At 37.4% G+C, this 23,334-nt stretch overlaps 3 non-coding genes and 3 pseudogenes across 3 annotated transcripts; all 6 read right to left on the bottom strand.

Annotated features, from left to right (window-relative positions):
• Nucleotides 1–317: 317 nt before the first annotated feature.
• On the bottom strand, nt 318–436 carry LOC140885613 (5S ribosomal RNA; annotated as a pseudogene).
• A 401-nt stretch (nt 437–837) lies between these two features.
• On the bottom strand, nt 838–956 carry LOC140885821 (5S ribosomal RNA). Its single transcript, XR_012151236.1, has one exon. It is a non-coding gene; the product is annotated as a 5S ribosomal RNA (ribosomal RNA).
• A 400-nt stretch (nt 957–1,356) lies between these two features.
• LOC140885626 (5S ribosomal RNA) lies at nt 1,357–1,475 on the bottom strand (annotated as a pseudogene).
• Nucleotides 1,476–1,877: 402 nt separating this feature from the next.
• LOC140885611 (5S ribosomal RNA) lies at nt 1,878–1,995 on the bottom strand (annotated as a pseudogene).
• Nucleotides 1,996–2,396: 401 nt separating this feature from the next.
• Nucleotides 2,397–2,515, bottom strand: LOC140885698 (5S ribosomal RNA). Its single transcript, XR_012151117.1, has one exon. It is a non-coding gene; the product is annotated as a 5S ribosomal RNA (ribosomal RNA).
• A 394-nt stretch (nt 2,516–2,909) lies between these two features.
• LOC140885636 (5S ribosomal RNA) lies at nt 2,910–3,028 on the bottom strand. The gene has a single exon (XR_012151054.1). It is a non-coding gene; the product is annotated as a 5S ribosomal RNA (ribosomal RNA).
• Nucleotides 3,029–23,334: the final 20,306 nt, after the last annotated feature.

Genomic DNA, 23,334 nt, shown 5'->3' on the forward strand with positions numbered 1-23,334 from the left:
GGCCGGCTGAGAGTTACGGGAGCTTCAGCCTGCTCACTAGAAGATCGTCTCGATACCTACAATGCGCATCTCGGTCAAAGAGACGGAGACGCTCAAATTACAACCCGAAGATGGAATTTCGGGGCGTTTTTCCCATAGGGCACGTTGGGACGCACCAAAGTGGCATGCGTCACCCAGATCGCACGTTCACGTCGTGTCATTCAGTCTATTGCATCTTTTCTAACTGTGGATTGGACTGAAAGAGTCATGAATAGGACAACGAGGAATCGAAAGAACAAGAAGTACGAGTAAGAAAAAAAAAAGAAAATAATGAAAAATGGTTGCAACACGATGACTTCCTAAGGGTTCAACCATCCTAGTACTGTTCTCACCCAAGCACGCTTAACTTTGGAGTTTTGATGGGATCCGGTGCATTAGTGCTGGTATGATCGCACCCAACAGTGAATGAATTATTTATTGTTTTGTCTCTCGAATTGCGGATCGGAGGAACAGGCGCTGCACTTTCAAACGGGCATACTTTCGGCTGGCTGAGAGTTACGGGAGCTTTAGCCTGCTCACGCGAAGCTTGTCTTGATACCTACAGTGGGCATCTCGGTCAAAGAGATGAAGACGCTCAAATTCCAACCCGAAGATGGAATTTCGGGGCGTTTTTACCGTAGGGCACGTTGGGACCAACTGAAGCGGCCTGCGTCACCCAGATCACATGTTCACGTCGTGTCATAAATTCTATTACATCTTTTTTAACTGCGGATTGGACTGAAAGAGTTGGGAATAGGACAGCGAGAAATCGAAAGAACAAGAAGTACGAGTAAGAAAAAAAAAGAAATTAATGAAAAAGGGGTGCAACACGAGGACTTCCCAGGGGGTCAACCATCCTAGTACTGCTCTCGCCCAAGCACGCTTAACTTCGGAGTTCTGATGGGATCCGGTGCATTAGTGTTGGTATGATCGCACCCAACAGTGAATGAATTCTTTATTGTTTTGTCTCTCGAATTGCGAATCAAAGGAACAGGCGCTGCAGTTTCAAACGGACATAACTTTCGGTCGGCTGAGAGTTATGGGAACTTCAGCCTGCTCACGCGAAGCTCGTCTCGATACCTGCAGCGTGTATCTCGGTCTAAGAGTTGGAGACTATCAAATTCCAACCCGGAGATGGACTTTCGGGGCGTTTGTCCCGCAGGGCACGTTGGGACCCACTGATGCTGCCCACGTCACCCAGATCGGACGATCACGTTGTGTCATTTAGTCTATTGCATCTTTTCTATCCGCGGATTGGACTGAAAGATTCGGAAATAGGACAGCGAGAAATCGAAAGAACAAGAAGTTCGAGTAAGAAAAAAAGAAATTAATTAAAAAAGGGTGCAACAGGAGGACTTCCCAGGGGGTCACCCATCCTAGTACTGCTCTCGCCCAAGCACGCTTAACTTCGGTGTTTTGATGGGATCCTGCTCATTATTGTTGGTATGATAACACCAAACAATGAATGAATTCTTTATTGTTTTGTCTCTCGAATTGCGCATCGGGGGAACAGGCGTTGCACTTTCAAACGGACATAACTTTCGGTTGGCTGAGATTTACTGGAGCTTCATCTTGCTCTCGTGAAGCTCGTCTCGATACCTATAGCGCACATCTCGGTCAAAGAGACGGAGACGCTCAAATTCCAATCCGAAGATGGAATTTCGGGGCGTTTTTACCGTAGGGAACTTTGGAACCCACCAAAGCGGCCAGCGTCACCCAGATCGCACGTTCACATTGTGTCATTCAGTCTATTGCATCTTTTATAACTGCGGATTGGACTGAAAGAGTCGGGAATAGGACAGCTCGAGGAATCGATAGAACAAGAAGTACGAGTAAGAAAAAAAGAAATTAATGAAAAAGGGGTGCAACACAAGGACTTCCAGGGGGTCACCCATCATAGTAGTGATCTCGCCCAAGCACGCTTAACTTTGGAATTCTGATAGGATCCGATGCATTAGTGCTGGTATGATCGGACCCAATAGTGAATGAATTCTTTATTGTTTTGTCTCTCGAATTGCGGATCGGAGGAACAGGCGCTGAACTTTCAAATGGACATAACTTTCGGCCGACTGAGAGTTATGGAAGATTCACCCTGCTCACATGAAGCTCGTCACAATATCTACAGCGCGCAACTTGGTCAAAGAGATGGAGACGCTCAAATTCCAATTCGGAGATGGAATTTCGGGGCGTTTTTACCGTAGGGCACTTTGGAACCCACCAAAGCGGCACACGTCACCCAGATCGCACGTTCACGTCGTATCATTTAGTCTATTGCATCTTTTTTAACTGCGGATTGGACTAAAAGAGTCGGGAATATGACAGCGAGGAATCGAAAGAACAAGAAGTACGAGTAAGAAAAAAAAGAAATAAATGAAAAAAGGGTGCAACACGAGGACTTCCCAGGGGGTCAACCATCCTAGTACAGTTCTCGCCCAAGCACGCTTAACTTCGGAGTTTTGATGGGATCCGGTGCATTAGTGCTAGCATAATCGCACCCAACAGTGAATGAATTATTTATTGTTTTGTCTATCGAATTGGAGAAACAGGCGCTACACTTTCAAACGGACATAACTTTTTATTGGCTGAGAGTTACGGGAGCTTCAACCTGCTCACGCGAAGCTCGTCTCGATACCTACAACGTTCATCTCGGTCTAAGAGACGAAGACGCTCAAATTCCAACCCGGAGATGGACTTTCGGGGCGTTTTTTCCATAGGGCACGTTGGTACCTACCAAAGCGGCCCGCGTCACCCATATCGCACGTTCACGCCGTGTCATCCAGTTTATTGCATCTTTTCTATCCGCAGATTGAACTGAAAGAGTCGGGAATAAGACAGCGGGAAATCGGAAGAACAAGAAGTACGAGTAAGAAAAAAAAGAAATTAATGAAAAAGGGGTGCAACACGAGAACTTTCCAGGGGGTCACCCATCTTAGTACTGCTCTCACCCAAGCAAGTTTAACTTCGGAGTTCTGATGAGATCCGGTGCATTAGTACTGGTATGATCGCACCCAACAATCAATGAATTCTTTAATGTTTTGTCTCTCGAATTGCGGATCGGAGGAACAGGCGCTGCACTTTCAAATGGACATAACTTTCGATCGGCTGAGAGTTATTGAAGCTTTAGTCTGCTCACGCGAAGTTCGTCTCGATACCTACAGCTCGCATCTCGGTCTAAGAGACGGAGACGCTCAAATTCCAACCCGGAGCTGGAATTTCGGGGCGTTTTTCCAGTAGGGTTATTGCTTTGATTTCACTTAATATGAGGACCTTGATTCTAATCATCTAATCGAACATAATCGTTCAATCAATAAATAAATGTTTGGGCGAGAACAAGTCAAGAAAAAAAAATTTAAAAAGCATGCACGGACCCCGTGCACCATCCGTGCCCGGATCCGTGCATTAACTTGTAGCCACAAGTAACAAGGCCACAAAAATACACGGACCTTGTGCACCCTCCGTGCATGGGTCTGTGCGTATCATGCACGCAGAAATTCAAAATTGGAACACACAGACCCTTACCCGAAGGTAGCACGGGGTCCGTGCATATCAAACACAAAACATAGATCGGAGGCAGAGTACACCCGGACCCTTGCATGGGGTTCGTGCCCTGCTAAACCAACAAAAATAAAAAGCTGGACAGATCAAATTTCCAAGCTATAACAACCTCAAAAAAATTTCTAAAACATACATCACAACCTCAATTCCACAAATACAATACATGATAGTTTTAGAGTTGTACATTTATTCAAACTGATATAACATGCTTCGGTTCTAGGTTTCCAATACAAAATATATAACGAGTTCGAATTACAAATTCGATTTCTAAAACACCAAGTCCTCACTATATCATCACATCTCATCTAGCCATGCGATCTCTGACTCAGTCCTGCCCCACCTGTCGCGAAGCACACATACAAAGACAAGACAACAGCCGGATAATCCGATGAGAATAATATTCCCAGTAAAAGAGACAGAACATGAAATATCAAACATATATCAAATCATGATATATATATATATAAAGATCATATAATTCAAGAAGAACTATAAATAATATGCATGCCTTTTTAAATTCGAGATTATCAAATCGGATAATCAAAAGGTTATTTGGTTCTTTGATTCAATGGTTGGGATCCCGATGACAAAATACTACAACGATCGCACCGACTCTCCCATTCGAGGTGGACGATGTATATTTCAATCCTAGACTCAGGAGCAACTATAGAGAGTTGATCAAGCCATTTGAGTAAAAATCGACAACCAATGCCACTCAATTATAATCCCCAAAACGTCTAATTCAAAATAAAGACGAATCATTTGGCTCAATATGAATGCATATGAAAAGTAATCGCATATTCAAGTAAGTTCAAGTAATTCAAATAACATGCAAGTATATTATTTCACTGGGAAACTCGAATCAACTCGGATTCAAGTAATCGTCCCATTCAAGTCGATGTCGTCTTATAACTTTCTCTTTGCTTTGAAATGCTCCAATCTGAATAAACACACGATAACCTCATATCAAAACTCGTTCAAACCAAATCAGTCGTCAAAAGAGGAAATCAATACTATACCGGCAACGATCTCTAAAACAATTCGAATTCTGCAACTTCGAGCTCAACGGACTTCAAACCAATCTGAAAAGAAGTTATATAGGATCGAAGTAAATAAACAACTCAATCGAAGACACGGCTCAAACAAACAATCCAAACGAAATCCAAAACTCGAACCGACGACATAACGGCTATATTTCGATCAACGAAAACTAACAAACCCAACATATCAACCAATACAAATCATAACAACTACAATCTCAACCAAATCAACTCAAAACGATCAAATCTCAAAACCCAAAATTTCAATTTATGCTTCAAAAATTCATAATAAATCCGAACGACGTTCTATTTCTGATCTGACTAAGAGTAAACGATATAAGCTAGCTCATACACGACATATCCGAAATTCATGTGATTCCAATGACATACAAAAAATGAAGAACAACTGATCGAAGAAAAACTTGCGATAGAACGAAGCCTTCGATGTTGTGATCGCGAATATGCCTTCAGATTTGATTTCTATCGGACGGATTGAGCGGAAACCGGGACTCAAAAGCTTGAAAGAGGCGTGAAGATGCTTCCATGGAGGGGAATCGGTTTTGGAGAAGGAATAAGGAAAGGAGAAAGACTTATTCAACAAAGAAAGTTGAAGATAATATATAAAATCCCCATTTTCACTTTAGTCCCTGAATTTTCAAAAATTGCAAAACAAACTCTGATCAAATATCAATTCGACCCTCAAAATCTATAATCTCCAAATACCACTAATAAACTCAATTAAGATATATTCAGGGCGTTACACACATTGTTCAAAAAAATTTCTTCAAAAATTTTGGTGCGCCCAAGATCATAAGTGCAATGTCAGAAAATCATTGAAACTCAAAGGACAGAATCAAGATCAACAATTACCTATTTCCGTGCAATTGTCAAACAGATAGAAACTTCATCAAATATTTCGCTACAATTCCATGTCTATTATGAGTGCTTAAAAATATATTAACGGTTCAATATACAGTTTCTCATGTCAAGTCAAGAGCAAAAATTTTCACAAAATTCATAACTTCATATCATCATCAGCTCTCATTCATCATCCTACTCAACACACATGCAGACAATTACTAAAACGAACAGAACGCAATCAAACACGACACGACACGACACGACACGAACTATATGCAAACAAACCAAAACATTACGAATTCAACACAAACATGACAAACACTGAAATAAACTAGTCTAACCCCTCATACTTATCCAAAGCATTGCCCTCAATGCTTTAGAAAAAATGAATAAAATGCAGAAACAAACAAACAAATGAAAGACGACATAAACACAGGACAAATAAAAATAACACTCCCTTGGTCTATGATTCTTACTTTTCCTCTAGCTGTAGAACTCTGAACGCCTAAATCGGTGTGATAAAAATCTATTGGCAAGTGTACCAGATCAAGTAATCGATAGTGGACAAAGGTACAGATGTCGAACCCACAGGGACTGTTATTTTGTAACTACCAAAATATGATTACTTCTAATTAATCTAGACTAGCCAATAAAAGTGATGAAATTTCAGATTTTAAACAAAGAAATAACTTTGAAAATAAAATTAAATTAAATAAAACGCAGAAGAAAATTTGGATGAACTTCAAATATGAAAAAGCTCGATCAAGGACACACGTAGGTACCGAACAAATCATGTAACAAGATTCAGGACTCAGATTTAATCTTAAATTACGGTGAATTCTCCTAACTTGTTTAAAAGTTTATTTCTAAAAAAATTAAACCTATTCAAATATTGACGGATTAATTTTTCATAATTCTAATCAAATTCAAACGCATGAAGAACTGTGAGAATTCAGTTCGCACCTAAAACCGCACGATGAAATCAAATACTATTTCTAGTCAATTTTATCTCATGTTAATTATTAGAATGATCAAAATCTGTCGACTTAGAACCAATTAACATGCAAGCAAATAGTTGATCAGGCTATTCAAAAGATAAATATAAATATAACAATCAATAAAATAAAACAAAATCTGAAAAATCCCAAATAAACATTCATGTTTTCTACATGAATTTGTTCGGCCCAATCACGTGGCCTTGATCGAAAAAAAAGAACTAATAACATAATTCACAATAATAGTTTTCAATCCAAAACATCAACTAAAAATCAAAAATAAAAGAAAAGAAGAAGAACAGAATGGTAGATGATGAACTAGTTGCCTCTTGCCTCTTCAATCTCCTTGTAACCCTCAATCTGATAGAAAAAACGATACTTAAGTGCCCACAAATCTCTAAAAGATAATGTCCATCACGAGCAATAGTTTCCAAAATAAAAAATTCTGCACGTCATTCTCGCTCGAGTGGAGAAAAGTCTCACTCGAGCGAGCACAACTCTGGAGCTTTCCGCATTTTCTACCTCGCTCGAGCGGACATATCACGCGCTCGAGCGAGAACAACTCTAGACTTTTCTCTTCAACATACCTCTCTCGAGCGAGCAAAACATGCGCTCGAGCGAGAACAAAGCTGTCCAAATCTTTGATTTTCTTGACATTCCCTATAAAATAAACCAGGAGACATTATGCAGACAAATGCATGAAATATACTTAAACTGACTAAAAAAAACAACAATAACACATGAATTCATGCAAAAACTTTAATGAAACACCACAAAAATATGTATATAAAAAACATTTATCAATTCCCCCATACTTAAGCCTTTTTCGCCCTCGAGCAAGACATGCAACAAAAAATATGCAAACAAAAACAAAATCAAGGATGAATCATGAATAATATAGCCTCAGATAAGTTCCAACACCAACAACTAAAAATCACAACTGTTTCTGATTTTTCAAAATACACTGTCAATTTAGCGTGAACGTGTGTGTGTGTCATGCTATTCCAGTTTCATGCAACTTCAAAAGTGTTTGTCCTACGACTGCTTATTGACCTATGGAAAATCAGTGCAAGTGTCACAATCAAGCGCTCTTTCATCCTAACAATTCATAAGAAAAACATGAATTTGTTGAGATATATTACGCACCTCTGGATTTTGCATCCAGTTTTCTTAAGCCACAATAATTACCCGCAAATTTAGCTATAACTAAGATAGGATTCGAATTTCAATCCCCTCGTCTATAGCCCGGATGGAGCGACAATCTCATTTAACCTGCAAACTTAGCCATGGAAGAATGATTAGAATTTCAATCATTTTCCAAGCCCGAATAGAATTGTTAGATTAAAAATTTCAAATTTTTAACCTCATGGAATCCGCATACTTAGTTAAGAACAAGGTATTAGGATTTTAATCCCTTGCTCATAACTCGTATGGAGTTAATTTTATTTTCACAAAGATTGTCCTTAAAAAAATTTTAACAGGTGCGCTCAAGATCATACATGCAATGTTATAAAATCATCGGGACTCAAAAGAAACTATCATGAACAACAAACACCTATTGTCGTGCAATCGTCAAGCAAACACGAACTTTATTAATTACTTCGCTACATTTCACCAGTCTAACATGCGTGCTAAAAAGTATTCACGGGTCAACTAGCAGCTCCTCATGTCCAATCAAAAGCAACAATTTCCACAAAAAATATTTTAACAACTCCATCATCATGGACCAACATTCATCATTATACTTATGCACACAACGCAAACACGAAACAAAATGACATGATATGAATACGAACTATATGCACTGAACTAAACCATATGGATGCAAAACATAATGAGCAATGATCACAGAACAAAACTAAACCCCTCATACTTATCTAAAGCATTGCCCTCAATGCTCTAGAAACACGAACACAAACAACAAATGAAAAATAACAAATGCAAACAAATAAAATGCAAAACAAAACAAAAACTCCCCTGGTTTATGGTTGGGTGGGCGCATATATCATTATCCTCGTCATGCTCGGGTGGTGGCACTTGAAATTTAAGGGCAGTTTGATAAGTGTATTTTATACACTTAATTTATATATGATTTTAATTGTTAATTATTGGCTTCGAGCAGATTTATGTTTGGGTTTTGTTGTTTTTGTGGTTGAAGGTAATTATTGAATTGTTGTAGAAAAGAAAAGAAAATAATAATTATTGATGAAATAAGGGAAAAATAGAGAAGAAAAGAAAGCTGAAGAGAAAAAGAAATAGAAGAGAAGCATGCTTATATCGTTCATGGGCTTTCTATTGGGCCTTTGTTGAAGAAAGTTAGCGCTTAAGAATAGCTAAAGAAGAAAGTGAGAGGCGTAATTGCGCTGTTGCTTGCAAGATTTGAAGATTGAAGATCGAGAAGTATGCGCGCCCGCCTAGGATTTCTAGAGCGCCCGTGCATGACAATATTTCAGCGTTTTAATTATCACGTACAAGGAAACTTTGGGCTTTTGAATGGGCTTTTGGGTTATGTATAAAAAGAAATCAGATCGTGAATGGAAAGGAGAGCCGCCACACACACAAAAGATCAGATAAAAGATTTCTTGGAGATTTTGGAACGTGATCGTGTGATCTTCTGAAGGAAATCTGGGCTTAATTTGAAGAAAAAAGCCGGAGATCGAGAGTCCAGACACGACATCGCATCGACGGATTTGTTTTCTTTATCTTTTATTTGTTTAATTTTGATTTGATGTTGAATTTTCTGAACATGAATTATTGTTTTCAGAATTTTATTATGAAATAAATTTTTAGAGTCTAGAGGTCGGATGGAACCTAGTGTAGACGCTTTCATTATTTTTAATTTGATTGAATTTAGTAGATTAATTGAATTTCTAGAATTGATTGTCTTTTCAATTACTTGATCAATAATTGAATTGTAATATTTATTTGAAATCTGGCACTCGGGAGAGGAGATTTTGAATATGACCATTAGAAAATACACTGTTAATTATTTATACAACTCGGGAGAGTGTATAATTTTAACAGAGCTTCTAAAAAGAACATTGTTTTGAATAGATCACTGCAAGTAAATTATTAATAGGATATTGGAATTGAATTGTAGTTGATAAAAATTATTTGTTGCTCGGGGGAGGGAAATAATAAACTAAGTGTTCTTGGCTATTAATTGACTAAAATTCATGAAGATTAACTAATTAGGATTGATTGTTGTTAAAATCAGGTGAAATCTAGATCTCTATACCATTTTTCCTCTGATTGATTTTTTTATCCGAAAGTTGTGTGCATGCTATCAAAAACTCATTGAATATTTTATTTTTTGCAAAACCTCTCAGTTATTGATTTTCTAGATAAAATTAGGACTATTTTAATTACAGGAACGGAATATTTTCATTTTACTCTCTGTGCGAACGATACTTGATTTAACACTATATTAAAACTTGACACTCGTACGCTTGCGAGTATTTTTCACAACAAGTTTTTGGCGCCGTTTTCGGGGAGTAATTTTTGATTTTGTTTAGTCTTGTTACCAATTAGTCTATGTTTTAATTTAGAGCTTTTATTTATTTTATTTTATGTTAGTAATTGATTTCTATTATTCTGGACTGCAGTTTATGCGAAGATCTCAAAGTGCAAATTCTTTACTTTTTTATCCGGAGATCGAGGGAACTTCACATGCTTTGAGAAGAGTGAGAAGAGAAGAAATCAATAACATGGCTGAAGAGAATGCACAAGAAGAGCCCTTGGTGCCAATTAGAGAGCACTTCAGGCCAGTAATCCAGGCCCACTATGCTGGAATAGCTCGTGGAACTATCAATGCTAAAAATTTTGAGCTAAAGCCTGCATTGATCAACATGGTTCAGCAGAACCAGTTTAATGGGAGTGAAACTGTTGATCCTCACCTACACCTGTGCACTTTCCTGGAGATAACTGACACGGTAAAATTTAATGGTGTTTTTGAGGATATTATATTCTTACGGTTATTTCCTTTTTCTGTCAGAGACCAAGCCAGAAGTTGGCTACAATCACTGCCGTTGGGGAGTATCACTACATGGGAGGAGATGGCAGAAAAATTTCTTGCAAAATATTTTCCACCTGCCAAATCCACCCAACTGAAGATTGAAATTAGCACATTCAGGCATATGGACTCTTAACAGCTTTACGAGGCATGGGAAAAGTATAAAGAGTTATTAAGACGGTGTCCTAACCATAAATTTGAAGATTGGGAGCAAATTGAGCTGTTCTATAATGGGCTGAATGCGCCTACTCGATTGTCGGTGGACTCTGCTGCTTGAGGCACCATTTTTGCTAATGACCCTGTATAGGCCTATGATATGTTGGAGCAGATGAGGATCAATAGTTTTCAATCGCCATATGAACGTATGGGAGTCAAGAAGCCAGTTGGAGTGTATGCAGTGGATCCTCTCACATCGATCACCGCCCAATTACCTGCATTGACTACACAAGTGGCCGTGTTGAATAAAGTGAGTATTGCAGAACCAGCAGGTGTGCAGAGTGATATGGAAGATCTCACCATTCTGAACAAGTGCAGTACATAAATCAGAGAGGTTATGGGGGCTACAGAGGTAATCCTATTCCCAATACTTATCACCCTAGTTTGAGAAATCATGAAATTTTTTCTTATGCTAACAATAAAAATGTGTTGAATCCTCCTCCGGGATACAATACAAATAAGGGGGAGGGTAAGCCATCTTTGGAGGATGTTGTTAGTAATTTTGTGCAGGAATCTGGTAAAAGGATGGCGAGGACTGATACTCGTCTAGATAGCTTGGAGACGCATGTGGCCAACATGGGTGCTGTACTTAAATCCATAGAGACTAGCATTGGGCAGCTAGCAAATGCCTTGAAAGATAATAACAGAGGTTAGTTCCCTAGAAAAACTGAAGTAAATCCCAAGGAGCAGTGTAATGCTATCACATTGAGGAGTGGTAAGCAAGTGGATAATAAAGAAGGCAGACTGATAACTACATTTTTTATGCATATTTTTGTGATGTTTTTTTATTTTTTTTTGTATTTATTCGTATTATTTTATAGCATATTTCGTGTCGTTTCTTGCATATTGTTTCACCACATTCCCTTGGTCAATTTATAGGAAATAGACGGAAACTCGACATTTTTGGTGACGCCAAGAAACTACTGCTTTGGAGATGGAAGATCGAGCTTTGCGTGGGGTGAAGAAAATAAATAAAGAGCAGAATTTTATGTGAATTAATAAGCATATGCGCAAGCCAAGAATCAAGTGAGTCCATAGATGGAACACAACACAATGCAATCGAGCTGCTGCAAGAAGAAAAGGAATCATTACGAATCAGAAAGATGTCGCATCGAAGAATGCCATGGCTGCTGCGCGAGCTCGAGAGATGGGCAGAATTGAAAGAATAAACATGCGCAGGTGCAAAGCAAGAGAAGAATAGTTTCAAAGCGGAATCGAATCGCATCAATTTGAAGAAGAAAATCGAAAAGAAGAAAAAGAAAAGAACTTGATTTAAGAAGAGGAGAATCAATCGCGCAAAGGAGAAGATAAATTCAGAAATTGAAACTCGGGCGCAAAGCTTCGGCATCGATTCGGGAAGAGTTAAGAACAGCTGCTGCAAAGAAGAAGCGATCAAGCAGATGCACAGCTGCGGAATTTTCAAATGCAATCGAGCAAGCTTCTGAAAATATGTGGTGTGCGCGAGCGATGGTGTAGGCTCGCGCGAGCGCGGTTTAGACTTCCAGAAAAATAAAGAAGGAACGCGCGCATGCGAAATCAATTTGGAGGCTTCTGTTGTTTATTGCTGCGCGCGGGCGTGGGTATTTCATGCTCGCGCCCGTGTGGCGAAGAAGCAAATTTTCCGAGAATTTTTGTTGCGCAAGGATTTTAATTTTTAAGGGTTCTAAAAATACTATAAATAGGAGATTTAATTATTTTAGAAAGGTTCCACAAATTTTCTGAGTTGGAGACGGAGGCAGAGACGGCTACACGCTTAGGAGAAGAATTATTTTCTTTTCTCTTTTCTTTTATTTTCTTTTATCAATTCATGATTAAAATTTGGTTTTGAATTATGAATTGTGAGTAGTTTTTTTTTTCTTCGATCAAGGCCACGTGATTGGGCCAGACAATTTATGTAGAAAACTCGTTTGTTTATTTGAGATTTTTAGACTTGATTTGATTTTATTAATTATCGAATTTATATTTGTCTCACAAATTTCTTGGCCAGTTATTTGTTTGCTTGTTAATCGATTCCAAGTCGACAGAGGAGGTCTCGATTTTGATCACTTCGATAATTAACATATTGTAAAACCGACTAGAAATAGAATTCGGTTTCAGTGTGCGGTTTAGGTGTAAACTGAATTTTCACAAATTTTTAATGCATTCAAATTTGATTAGAATTACGAAAGATTAGTTCATCAATATTTGAATAGGTTTGATTGTTCTAGAAATAGATCTTTGAATAAATTAGGAAAATTCCCGTAAATTAAGATTAAGTCTGATATCTTAGATTGATTGCTTGTTGCATGAATTGTCTGGTACCTACGTGTGTCCTTGATCGAACTTTTCCCAAATTTTAAGTAATCCAAAGTTTTCTGCTGCGTTTTTATTTAATTTTATTTTATTTGCAATTTTATTCATTAGTTTAAAATCTGAAATCATCCTTTTTCATTAGTCTAGATTAAGTAGAAATAAATAGATTTTGGTAATCATTTTTATACAGTCCCTGTGGGTACGACACTTGGACCTTTGTCCACTATATTATTACTTGACCTGGTACGCTTGCCAGTTGAATTTATTCACACCGATTAACGCAGTCACAGACCTCAGAGCAAGATTTCTGAAAAAGCTGCTGTTGAAGAGAAGGAAGTCGAGGAGAAGCCGAGTGAACCTGAGCTGAAACCGATGTACAAGACGCCACTTCCATACCCACAAAGTTCAAGAAGAAGGCGTTGGACGAACAATTTGCCAAGTTTCTTGAGATTTTCAAGAAACTTCACATCAATATCCCATTCGCCGATGCTTTGCTGCAAATGCCAAATTATGCCAAATTCTTGAAGGAGGTGATGTCTAAGAAGCGAAAGTTGGAAGAGTTCAAGAATGTCAACCTGACTGAAGAGTGTAGTGCTATCCTGCTCGCTGATAGATCTATCAAATATCCGCTTGGAATCATTGAGGATGTTCTGGTCAAAGTCGATAAGTTTATTTTTCCAGCGGATTTTGTTGTGTTAGATATGGAGGAGGACGGAAATATGCCTTTGATTTTGGGGAGACCGTTCTTGGCCACAGTGGATGCCAAAATCGAAGTGAATAAGGGTGAATTGTCGATTGGTGTGGAGTGCGAATGGGTGATTTTTAACTTATTCATGAAGACACCTAATACACCCATTGAATAATTGTGCTTGAATGAGCCGGTTTTGAAGTTGGAAGGTTGTCCAAGAGCTGATATTGCGGGTGATTTATCAAAGAAAAACACGCCAAATTCAACAAAGAAGGCCACGAAAAAGAGAGCGCAATTTAAAAGGCGGTTTGTGGAATTTATTTGGTGAGTGAAAGAGAAGGGAAAGACATAATATAGGTGAAAGTCGGGCTGACGACTATAAACCAAGCGCTATTTGGGAGGCAACCCAAAATTTTTGTGTTATTTTAATTTATTTTTTTATCTAATTTATTCTTTAAATTTTTTTTCGTTCGTTTTTGTTAATTATTTTATTTTATTTGATTACAATGTTGGAAGATTTGGAGGACTAATATAAAAAAAATCTATTTGAATTTTTTCAGGATTTTGGAATTCTGACAGCAGAACATGCGCACTCGCGCAAGCTTAGAGGCGTTCGCTCAAGGTTGTGATTTCAAATCAGATGTTTATGCGCGCTTGCTCATGATCGATTCCGCACCCTCCCCTCCTCAATGCATTGATGCCAACCCAACCGAGCAGCTACATGCGCAATCGCGCAGACTTTCCGTGCAATCCAAGCGCAAACAACACTCCTCACCAGCGCAAACTATGCTTTAACCTGCCTATAACCATGCGCGATTGTGCGTCTCCACCGTGCAACTCTTGCGCAAACGAGATCCCCATCTGCGCAACCTCCATGCGCAATCGCGCCTCTCCAGCATCCTCATTAGCGCAGAAACAAGAGCAATCATGCGTCCCATTTGCACAACTCCATGCAGAAACGCACAATCTACAGCCCAAAATCTGCGCAAACGAGCAACTCAGAAACCTCTCAAGCACTAAACCCATGCTCCAACAGCTCTTCCACCATGCGTAAACGTGGCACTTCCCAAGCTTTCCACCAAATGTGATTGCACTCCAAGCAAGCTCCACCAAGTGCAAACGCGCATTCCATTACCTCACCTGCAATACCTCCATGCGCGAACCAGCTGCTACACAAGTGCACAGACTCGTGAGCAATCGACCTTCCTCATTAAGCTCCACCTCATGTTGCAAGCTTCCTATCTGTGCATGATTACACTGGTTGTTCACCGTCATCCCTGATGGTTTATTTGATGTTGCTATACATGTTGCAAATTTTTTCTTCTCCGGGAGGATGATGATGACACCCGGTACTGATGCTCGGTTTCGAAGGTACGAGTCCTTGTTCTTTTCTTGATTAATCATTGGGGACAATGATTATACTAAGGTAAATCAGTGTTTGATTTAGTTGTTTGGTTGATAGTTGATTAGTTGAGTTTTAAGTGAGTTGAGTTGAATTGAGTCGAGAAATAATTCGAGAAATGGCCAATGAAAAAAAAAATTGTGCTATAACTGAAATCCATGACTGTCCACTTATTTAACAAAATTCAGTATTTTGAAAATGGAACCAATTAGATGAAAAATTTCCTATATACTCTGTGATTAATGCTTGAATCTGAATTTTGAAATATACAAACATAAAGATGATTGAGGCATTGTTTGAAATTTTTGGGCCTAATTTTTGTTGAAATTTATCCTTAGTTGCCAATTTGAGCTTTCACGTTTTATATGAGTACTTGAGGTACAATATGAAATTTTTGTTGAAAATCATCGTTTACTGCTGATGATTATTTATTCTGCACTGATTGAAATTCGTATGATTTAATTGTGGATTGAGACTTGTCTAGAACTTGTTTGGACACTCTTCGAGGCAAAATACGGGCATAACTGTGATTAGAATGATTTAGGCAATTTTCTGAAAAATCGTTTGAGCCTTTCAAGCTACCCATTGTTACATGTTATCCCTAGTACCTTGTTTGAGCCTTATTGAAAATCGAATGGCATGCTTGCAAACGTGTGAAAAACCACCATTCGTCATTGTTTCAAGGTCCTGCATTTACTACCTATGAATAGCCTAAACACTAATTCCTAACTTTAAGTGAGTAATTTGAATGCTAAAATTTTATGTGCTCCTAGTTGATATTTGTAAATATGGAATGGTGTGGTGGAAGAATTGAAAAGAAAAAAAATCAAGAAGGTGGTAGTTAAAAAGAGATGAAAAAGTTGTAAAAATGTTTGTGAAAAAAAGAAAAACAAAAATGATGATGAAAGAAAAGAAAAGATGAAATATCTATGGGGTGAAAAAGAGTTGTGATTTGTGAATGAAAAAAGGAGTGACTATTAGATATAAATCATAAATTATTCCTTCTTTTGAATTCTTATTCCTTCATTTGTAGCCATGAGCCAGGCCTTACATTATAAGCTGATTAAGCCCTAGTGACCGAGTCACAGTTGCCTAATATACTAGTGGAGAAGAGTTGCGAGAATTTAGCTTATGGATTGTTGATTGACACTTTTAATGATTATGAATTTTTGATCGAAACACGCACACACTATTATTCTTTGTATTTAGCTGATTGTGAGTGTTTTTTATTAATATCCTTAATTTTGATCACTTGCTATCTTGAAAAATCCTCATGATCTAAAAATGTTTGAATTGAATTTGGATAAGGGTATTTTGAAATGTGAGTTACGGATATTATAAGTTTATGCAGTTATCTAGTTATGATTAAAATTTTCAAGTGTTAGTAGGTTGGATGGGATTGGATCTGAATTTTTGAAATTATTTCTTAGGACATTGCTCCATAATATTTCTTGACTGTTTTTTGGTGATTTGAGTTTTTGGATTTTTGTGTTGATTAAGTTTTGCTCGGGACTAGCAAAAGTCTAAGTTTGGGGGTATTTGATAAGTGTATTTTATACACTTAATTTATATATAATTTTAATTGTTAATTATTGGTTTCGAGCAGATTTATGTGTGGGTTTTGTTATTTTTGTGGTTGTAGGAAATTATTGAATTGTTGTAGAAAATAAAAGAAAATAATAATTATTGATCAAATAAGGGAAAAATAGAGAAGAAAAAAAAGCTGAAGAGAAAAAGAAATAGAAGAGAAGAATGCTTATATCGTTCATGGGCTTTCTATTGGGCCTTTGTTGAAGAAAGTTAGAGATTAAGAAGCGCTAAAGAAGAAAGCAAGAGGCGCAATTGCGCTGTTGCTTGCAAGATTTGAAGATTGAAGACCGAGAAATATGCGCGCCTGCCTAAGATTTTTGGAGCGCCCGCGCATGACAAGATTTCAGCATTTTAATTATCACGGGCAAGGAAACTTTGGGCTTTTTGAATGGGCTTTTGGGTGATGTATAAAAAGAAATCAGATCGTGAATGGAGAGAAGAGCCGCCACACACACAAAAGATCAGAGAAAAGATTTCTCGGAGATTTTTGAACGTGATCGTGTGATTTTCTGAAGGAAATCTGGGCTTAATTTGAAGAAAAAAGCCGGAGATCGAGAGTCCAGACACGACATCGCATCGACGGATTTGTTTTCTTTATCTTTTATTTGTTTAATTTTGATTTGATGTTGAATTTTCTGAACATGAATTATTGTTTTCAGAATTTTATTATGAAATAAATTTTTAGAGTCTAGAGGTCGGATGGAACCTAGTGTAGACGCTTTCATGAATTTTTAATTTGATTGAATTTAGTAGATTAATTGAATTTCTAGAATTGATTGTCTTTTCAATTACTTGATCAATAATTGAATTGTAATATTTATTTGAAATCTGGCACTCGGGAGAGGAGATTTTGAATAGGACCATTAAAAAATACACTGTTAATTATTTATACAACTCGGGAGAGTGTGTAATTTTAACAAAGCTTTTGAAAATAACATTGTTTTGAATAGATAACTGGAAGTAGATTCTTAATAGGGATTTTGGAATTGAATTGTAGTTGATAAAATTTATTTGTTGCTCGGGAGAGGAAAATAATAAACTTAAGTGTTTTTTCCTATTAATTGACTGAAATTCATAAATATTAATTAATTAGGATTGATCGTTGTTGAAACCAGGTGAAATCTAAACCTCTAGACCATTTTTCCTCTTATTGATTTTTTTATCTGAAAGTTGTGTGCGTGCTATCAAAAACTCATTGATTATTTTATTTTCAGCAAAACCTCTCAGTTATTGATTTTCTAGATAAAATTAGGACTATTTTAATTACAAGAACTGAATATTTTCATTTTACTCTCTGTGGGAACGATACTTGATTTATCACTATATTAAAACTTGACACTCGTACGCTTGCGGGCATTTTTCACAACAAGTTTTTGTGGTAAATCAGTGTTTGATTTAGTTGTTTGGTTGATAGTTGATTAGTTGAGTTTTATTGTGCGTTTTATAGATAAAATTTTTGTTTGAGTTTATTTGTTGTTTAAGTGAGTTGAGTTGAATTGAGTCGAGAAATAATTGGAGAAACGACCAATGAAAAAAAAAATTTGTGCTATAACTGAAATCTATGACTGTCCACTTATTTAACAAAATTCAGTATTTTGAAAATGGAACCAATTAGATGAACAATTTCCTATATACTCTGTGATTAATGCTTGAATCTGAATTTTGAAATATACAAACATAGAGATGATTGAGGCATTGTTTGAAATTTTTGGGCCTAATTTTTGTTGAAATTTATCCTTAGTTTCCCATTTCAGCTTTCACGTTTTATATTAGTACTTGAGGTACAATATGAAATTTTTGTTGAAAATCATCGTTTACTGGTGATGATTATTTATTCTGCACTGATTGAAATTCGTATGATTTAATTGTGGATTGAGACTTGTCTAGAACTTGTTCGGACACTTTTCGAGGTGAAATACGGGCATAACTGTGATTAGGAATGATCTAGGCAATTTTCTGAAAAATCTTTTGAGCCTTTCAAGCTACCAATTGTTACATGTTATCCCTAGTACCTTATTTGAGCCTTATCGAAAATCGAATGGCATGCGTGCAAACGTGTGAAAAGCCACCATTCGTCATTGTTTCAAGATCCTGCATTTACTACTTATGAATAGCCTAAACACTAATTCCTACCTTTAAGTGAGTAATTTGAATGCTAAAATTTTATGTGCTCCTAGTTGATATTTGTAAATATGGAATGGTGTGGTGGAAAATTTGAAAAGAAAAAAAATCAAGAAGGTGGTAGTTAAAAAGAGATGAAAAAGTTGTAAAAATGTTTGTGAAAAGAAGAAAAAGAAAAATGATGATGAAATAGAAGAAAAGATAAAATATCTATGGGGTGAAAAAGAGTAGTAATATGTGAATGAAAAAATAAGTGGAAATTAGATATAGAGCATAAATTATTCCTTCTTTTGAATTCTTATTCCTTCATTTGTAGCCATGAGCCAGACCTTACATTATAAGCTGATTAATTCCTAGTGACCGAGTCACAGTTGCCCAATATACTAGTGAAGAAGAGTTGCGAGAATTTAGCATATGGACTGTTTATTGACAATTTTAATGATTATGAATTTTTTATCGAAACACGCACACACTATTATTCTTTGCATTTACCTTATTGTGAGTGTTTTTTATTAATATCCTTAATTTTGATCCCTTGCTACCTTGAAAAGCCCTCATGATCTATGAATATTTGAATTGAATTTGGATAAGGGTGTTTTGAAATGTGAGTTGCGGATATTGTAAGTTTATGCGGTTATCTAGTTATGATTAAAATTTTCAAGTGTTAGTGGGTTGGATGAGATTTGATCTGAATTTTTGAAATTATTTCTTAGGTCATTGCTCCATAATATTTCTTGACTCTTTTTTGGTGATTTGAGTTTTTGGATTTTTGTGTTGATTAAGTTTTGCTCGGGACTAGAAAAAGTCAAAGTTTGGGGGTATTTGATAAGTGTATTTTATACACTTAATTTATATATAATTTTAATTGTTAATTATTGGTTTCGAGCAGATTTATGTGTGGGTTTTGTTGTTTTTGTGGTCGTAGGTAATTATTAAATTGTTGTAGAAAAGAAAAGAAAATAATAATTATTAATGAAATAAGGGAAAAATAGAGAAGAAAAGAAAGCTGAAGAGAAAAAAAAATAGAAGAGAAACATGCTTATATCGTTCATGGGCTTTCTATTAGGCCTTTGTTGAAGAAAGTTAGCGCTTAAGAAGCGCTAGAGAAGAAAGTGAGAGGCGCAATTGCGTTGTTGCTTGCAAGATTTGAAGATTGAAGACCGAGAAGTATGCGCCCCCGCCTAGGATTTTTGGAGCACCCGCGCATGACAAGATTTCAGCCTTTTAATTATCACGGGCAAGGAAACCTTGGGATTTTTTAACGGGATTTTGGGTGATGTATAAAAAGAAAACATATCGTGAATGGAGAGGAGAGCCGCACACACACAAAATATCAGAGAAAAGATTTCTGGGAGATTTTGGAACTTGATCGTGTGATTTTCTAAAGGAAATCTGGGCTTAATTTGAAGAACAAAGATGGAGATCGAGAGTCTGGACACGACATCGCATCGACAGATTTGTTTTCTTTATGTTTTATATATTTAATTCTGATTTGATGTTGAATTTTCTGAACATGAATTATTGTTTTCAGAATTTTATTATAAACTAAATTTTTAGAGTCTAGAGGTCGGATGGAATCTGGTGTAGACGTTTTCATGAATTTTTAATTTGATTGAATTCTAGTTGATTAATTGTTTTTCTTGAATTGATTGTCTTTTCAATTACTTGATCAATAATTGAATTGTAATATTTATTTGAAATCTGGCACTCGGGAGATGAGATTTTGAATAGGACAATTAGAAAATACACTGTTAATTATTTATACCTAGGTGCAGCATATTGGAACTGAAACGGTGGTGGATATGGAACCGCAGCGGGGTAAGATGATGTGTCTATACCAAGGTGAGTGGTTATCCCTCGGATCAGAGCATCCATAGCTTGGGCATTCGCGGTATGGACGGTTATATACTTATTGTGATAATGAACAAAGGTCGTGAGTTCCTGCACCGAATCAGGAAGTGTGCGACGATGGGGTGGAGGCGTATGTGATCCAGCAGCAGCACTTGAACTAGCTCGACCGCCCTACGGAAAATCTTTCGCTCTCTTCTCCTTCTTCTTATCTACAAGAGCTTTATCAATTGGTTTCCGCAGCTGCAACCACTCCTCATCTGCTCAAACTTGAACACCAAATTGAATATAGAGCTCTGAAATAATGGTTGGGAAGAAGAGGCCCACAGAGGGAGTGTAGATCGATCTCCGGATCTCACTGTGAATAACTCGGCCTACATTGATCGGCCACTCCAAATCCAGGGCATAAAGGAGAAGAGCGCTCGCCATATGCACGCCACTAGTATGGGAGATGGGCATCAATCTTTTCGAATTAAAATCAAACCAAGTAGATGGTTCCGCCAAGATAAAACGCTCTGGAAAATGCTGATACGAAAACGGGTCATGCCACGAAGCCTCTTCATAACACAGTTGTTCAATAATCTCATTGTAATCGGGGTTGGTCTTCAAACTCTGATATAGACTATCATCAACTTTTGGAGTTTGAATCAAATCATTTATAGTATTTTCATCGAAATAAATAATTTTTCCCCAAACGTATGCTTTCCCATCCTCCCGTTCGGCTGCATCCGCATAAAATTCACGAACTAACGGAACAATGATAGCCTTTGGTTGCTTACAAAAGTTATCCCAATTTCGATGCCCAATCTCAATTGCAACTCGACTATCTCTAAAAGTAAACTCAACACCTCGTTCAGGAATAGGAGTTCTATTTAGCTTTGCGTGATCATACCTTTCTTTGGCCGCTTGGTCTACAAATTTTCCGGCAAGTCCCGATGATGAAGATGATGCCGGAACACACTAAGAAGATGATTCACTAGTGAGACGTGCTCTTTTGGGCGCCATATGTAAGTATTAATTTAATTCCGGCACTATGGATCGGCAAGGCAGCAGACAGCGGTGCAGGTTAGGAGAATTGTGACTGTTCGGCGGATGGATATAGAGCAGGGATGGCACGGTGACAGATGGAGGATATTGAGGCGGCAACAGTGAAAGAAATACTGGGCGGAGGCTGTGAAAATCGGTGGTCCAGAGTCTGAGGGGAAACAAGACAGTGAGAACAGAGATGGAGTGGTGGTCGGTTGATGGAGAAGATGTAGGGACGGCGCTGCAGATGGAGGAGAAACGGTGGCTGAGATGGAGGATCTGTGGTGAACTTGTGACGGTGATGAGTGGCACTTGAATCCTGAAATTTGAGAATGAAATAGAATTGTAAGAAGAAGATGGAGAATTTGGGGATTTATGGTTCACGAGAGAGAGAAAACAAATGAAGAAGAAAAGGAAAGAAGATCTCTGATATATCATGCAGATATGGGCTTGCTCGAGCGCATAATATGCTCGCTCGAGAGAGGACTAAATTATTCCAAAATCAGAGAATGTCTCGCTCGAGCGCACGAAAGTGCCGCTCGAGCGAGACTAAATTTTAAAAATTCCCAGAAAGTTTCTCGCTCGAGCGCCTGATAAGGCTGCTCAAGCGAGACATTATGTTGTTCAAAACCAGAACTATGCTCGCTCGAGCGCATGAAAGTACCGCTCGAGCGAGACTTTTATTTTTGAAAATTTTTTGGAAAAATAAAGAAAATTTAACAAAACTAATTTAAAACTCACTAAAACAACCGAAAATAAAATTTAATAAACTAACTGAAGGAAAAGACCACTGGGTTTCCTCTCAGTCAGCGCTAAATTTATAGTCTATAGCCCGACTGTACTTCCCTTTCAATTTTTCGGGTCCTGCAAGTCGACAATGGTCTGTGTTTGATCCATATTACCACATCGATATATTTTTATCCTTTGCCCATTAACTTTAAATGCTCCTGTTTCAGGACTATAAATTTCCACTGTATCATACGGTAGCACTTGCTTCATAGTAAACAGTCCTGACCATCTCAAACGCAGCTTACCTGTCACGAGCTTCAAACGTGAGTTATATAATAAAACAGTTTGGCCTACCTCGAACTCACATGAAACGATGTTTTGATGATGTTTTCTTTTTTCACTAGTAGAATTTTCGGTTTTTACTTCGCCATTTTTTACTTTGCAGATTATAAATTGTGAAGTAATATATACCAATAGACTTCAATAATAAAAATAACGAAGTAAAAAATAGATTTATACTTCAGATGTTAAAAAACACGGGCTTCACAACTAATTTGTGTCAACTTTTTACTTCAGCATAACAAATTTGATGAAGTAATAAATTTAAAAAATATATAATTTAGATTGATGCTGAAGTAGAAAAAAGGAAACCAGATCCTCATCACTTCACTTCATCGTTTTTACGATTCCCATTTTCTCTAAAACCCTAGCCGCTGATCGGACAAACTCACTCGATCGAGCGAGCTTGAAAATCAATTTCTTGGGTCTGCATCAATTTTGGCCTCGCTCGATCGGATGAGTTCCCAAAAGCTCGATTCTCTGTTTTCAAAATTTAAAGGCCTCGCTCGAACGGTGGAGTTCACACGATCGAGCGGGCTCCTCTGCTTCAGAATCCTGCAGAATCATTTTTGCTGTCAAACTTTGGAAACTCAATCTCAATC

Source organism: Henckelia pumila, chromosome 2 (assembly GCF_033568475.1).
Source record: "Henckelia pumila isolate YLH828 chromosome 2, ASM3356847v2, whole genome shotgun sequence".
Classification (NCBI taxonomy): domain Eukaryota; kingdom Viridiplantae; phylum Streptophyta; class Magnoliopsida; order Lamiales; family Gesneriaceae; genus Henckelia; species Henckelia pumila.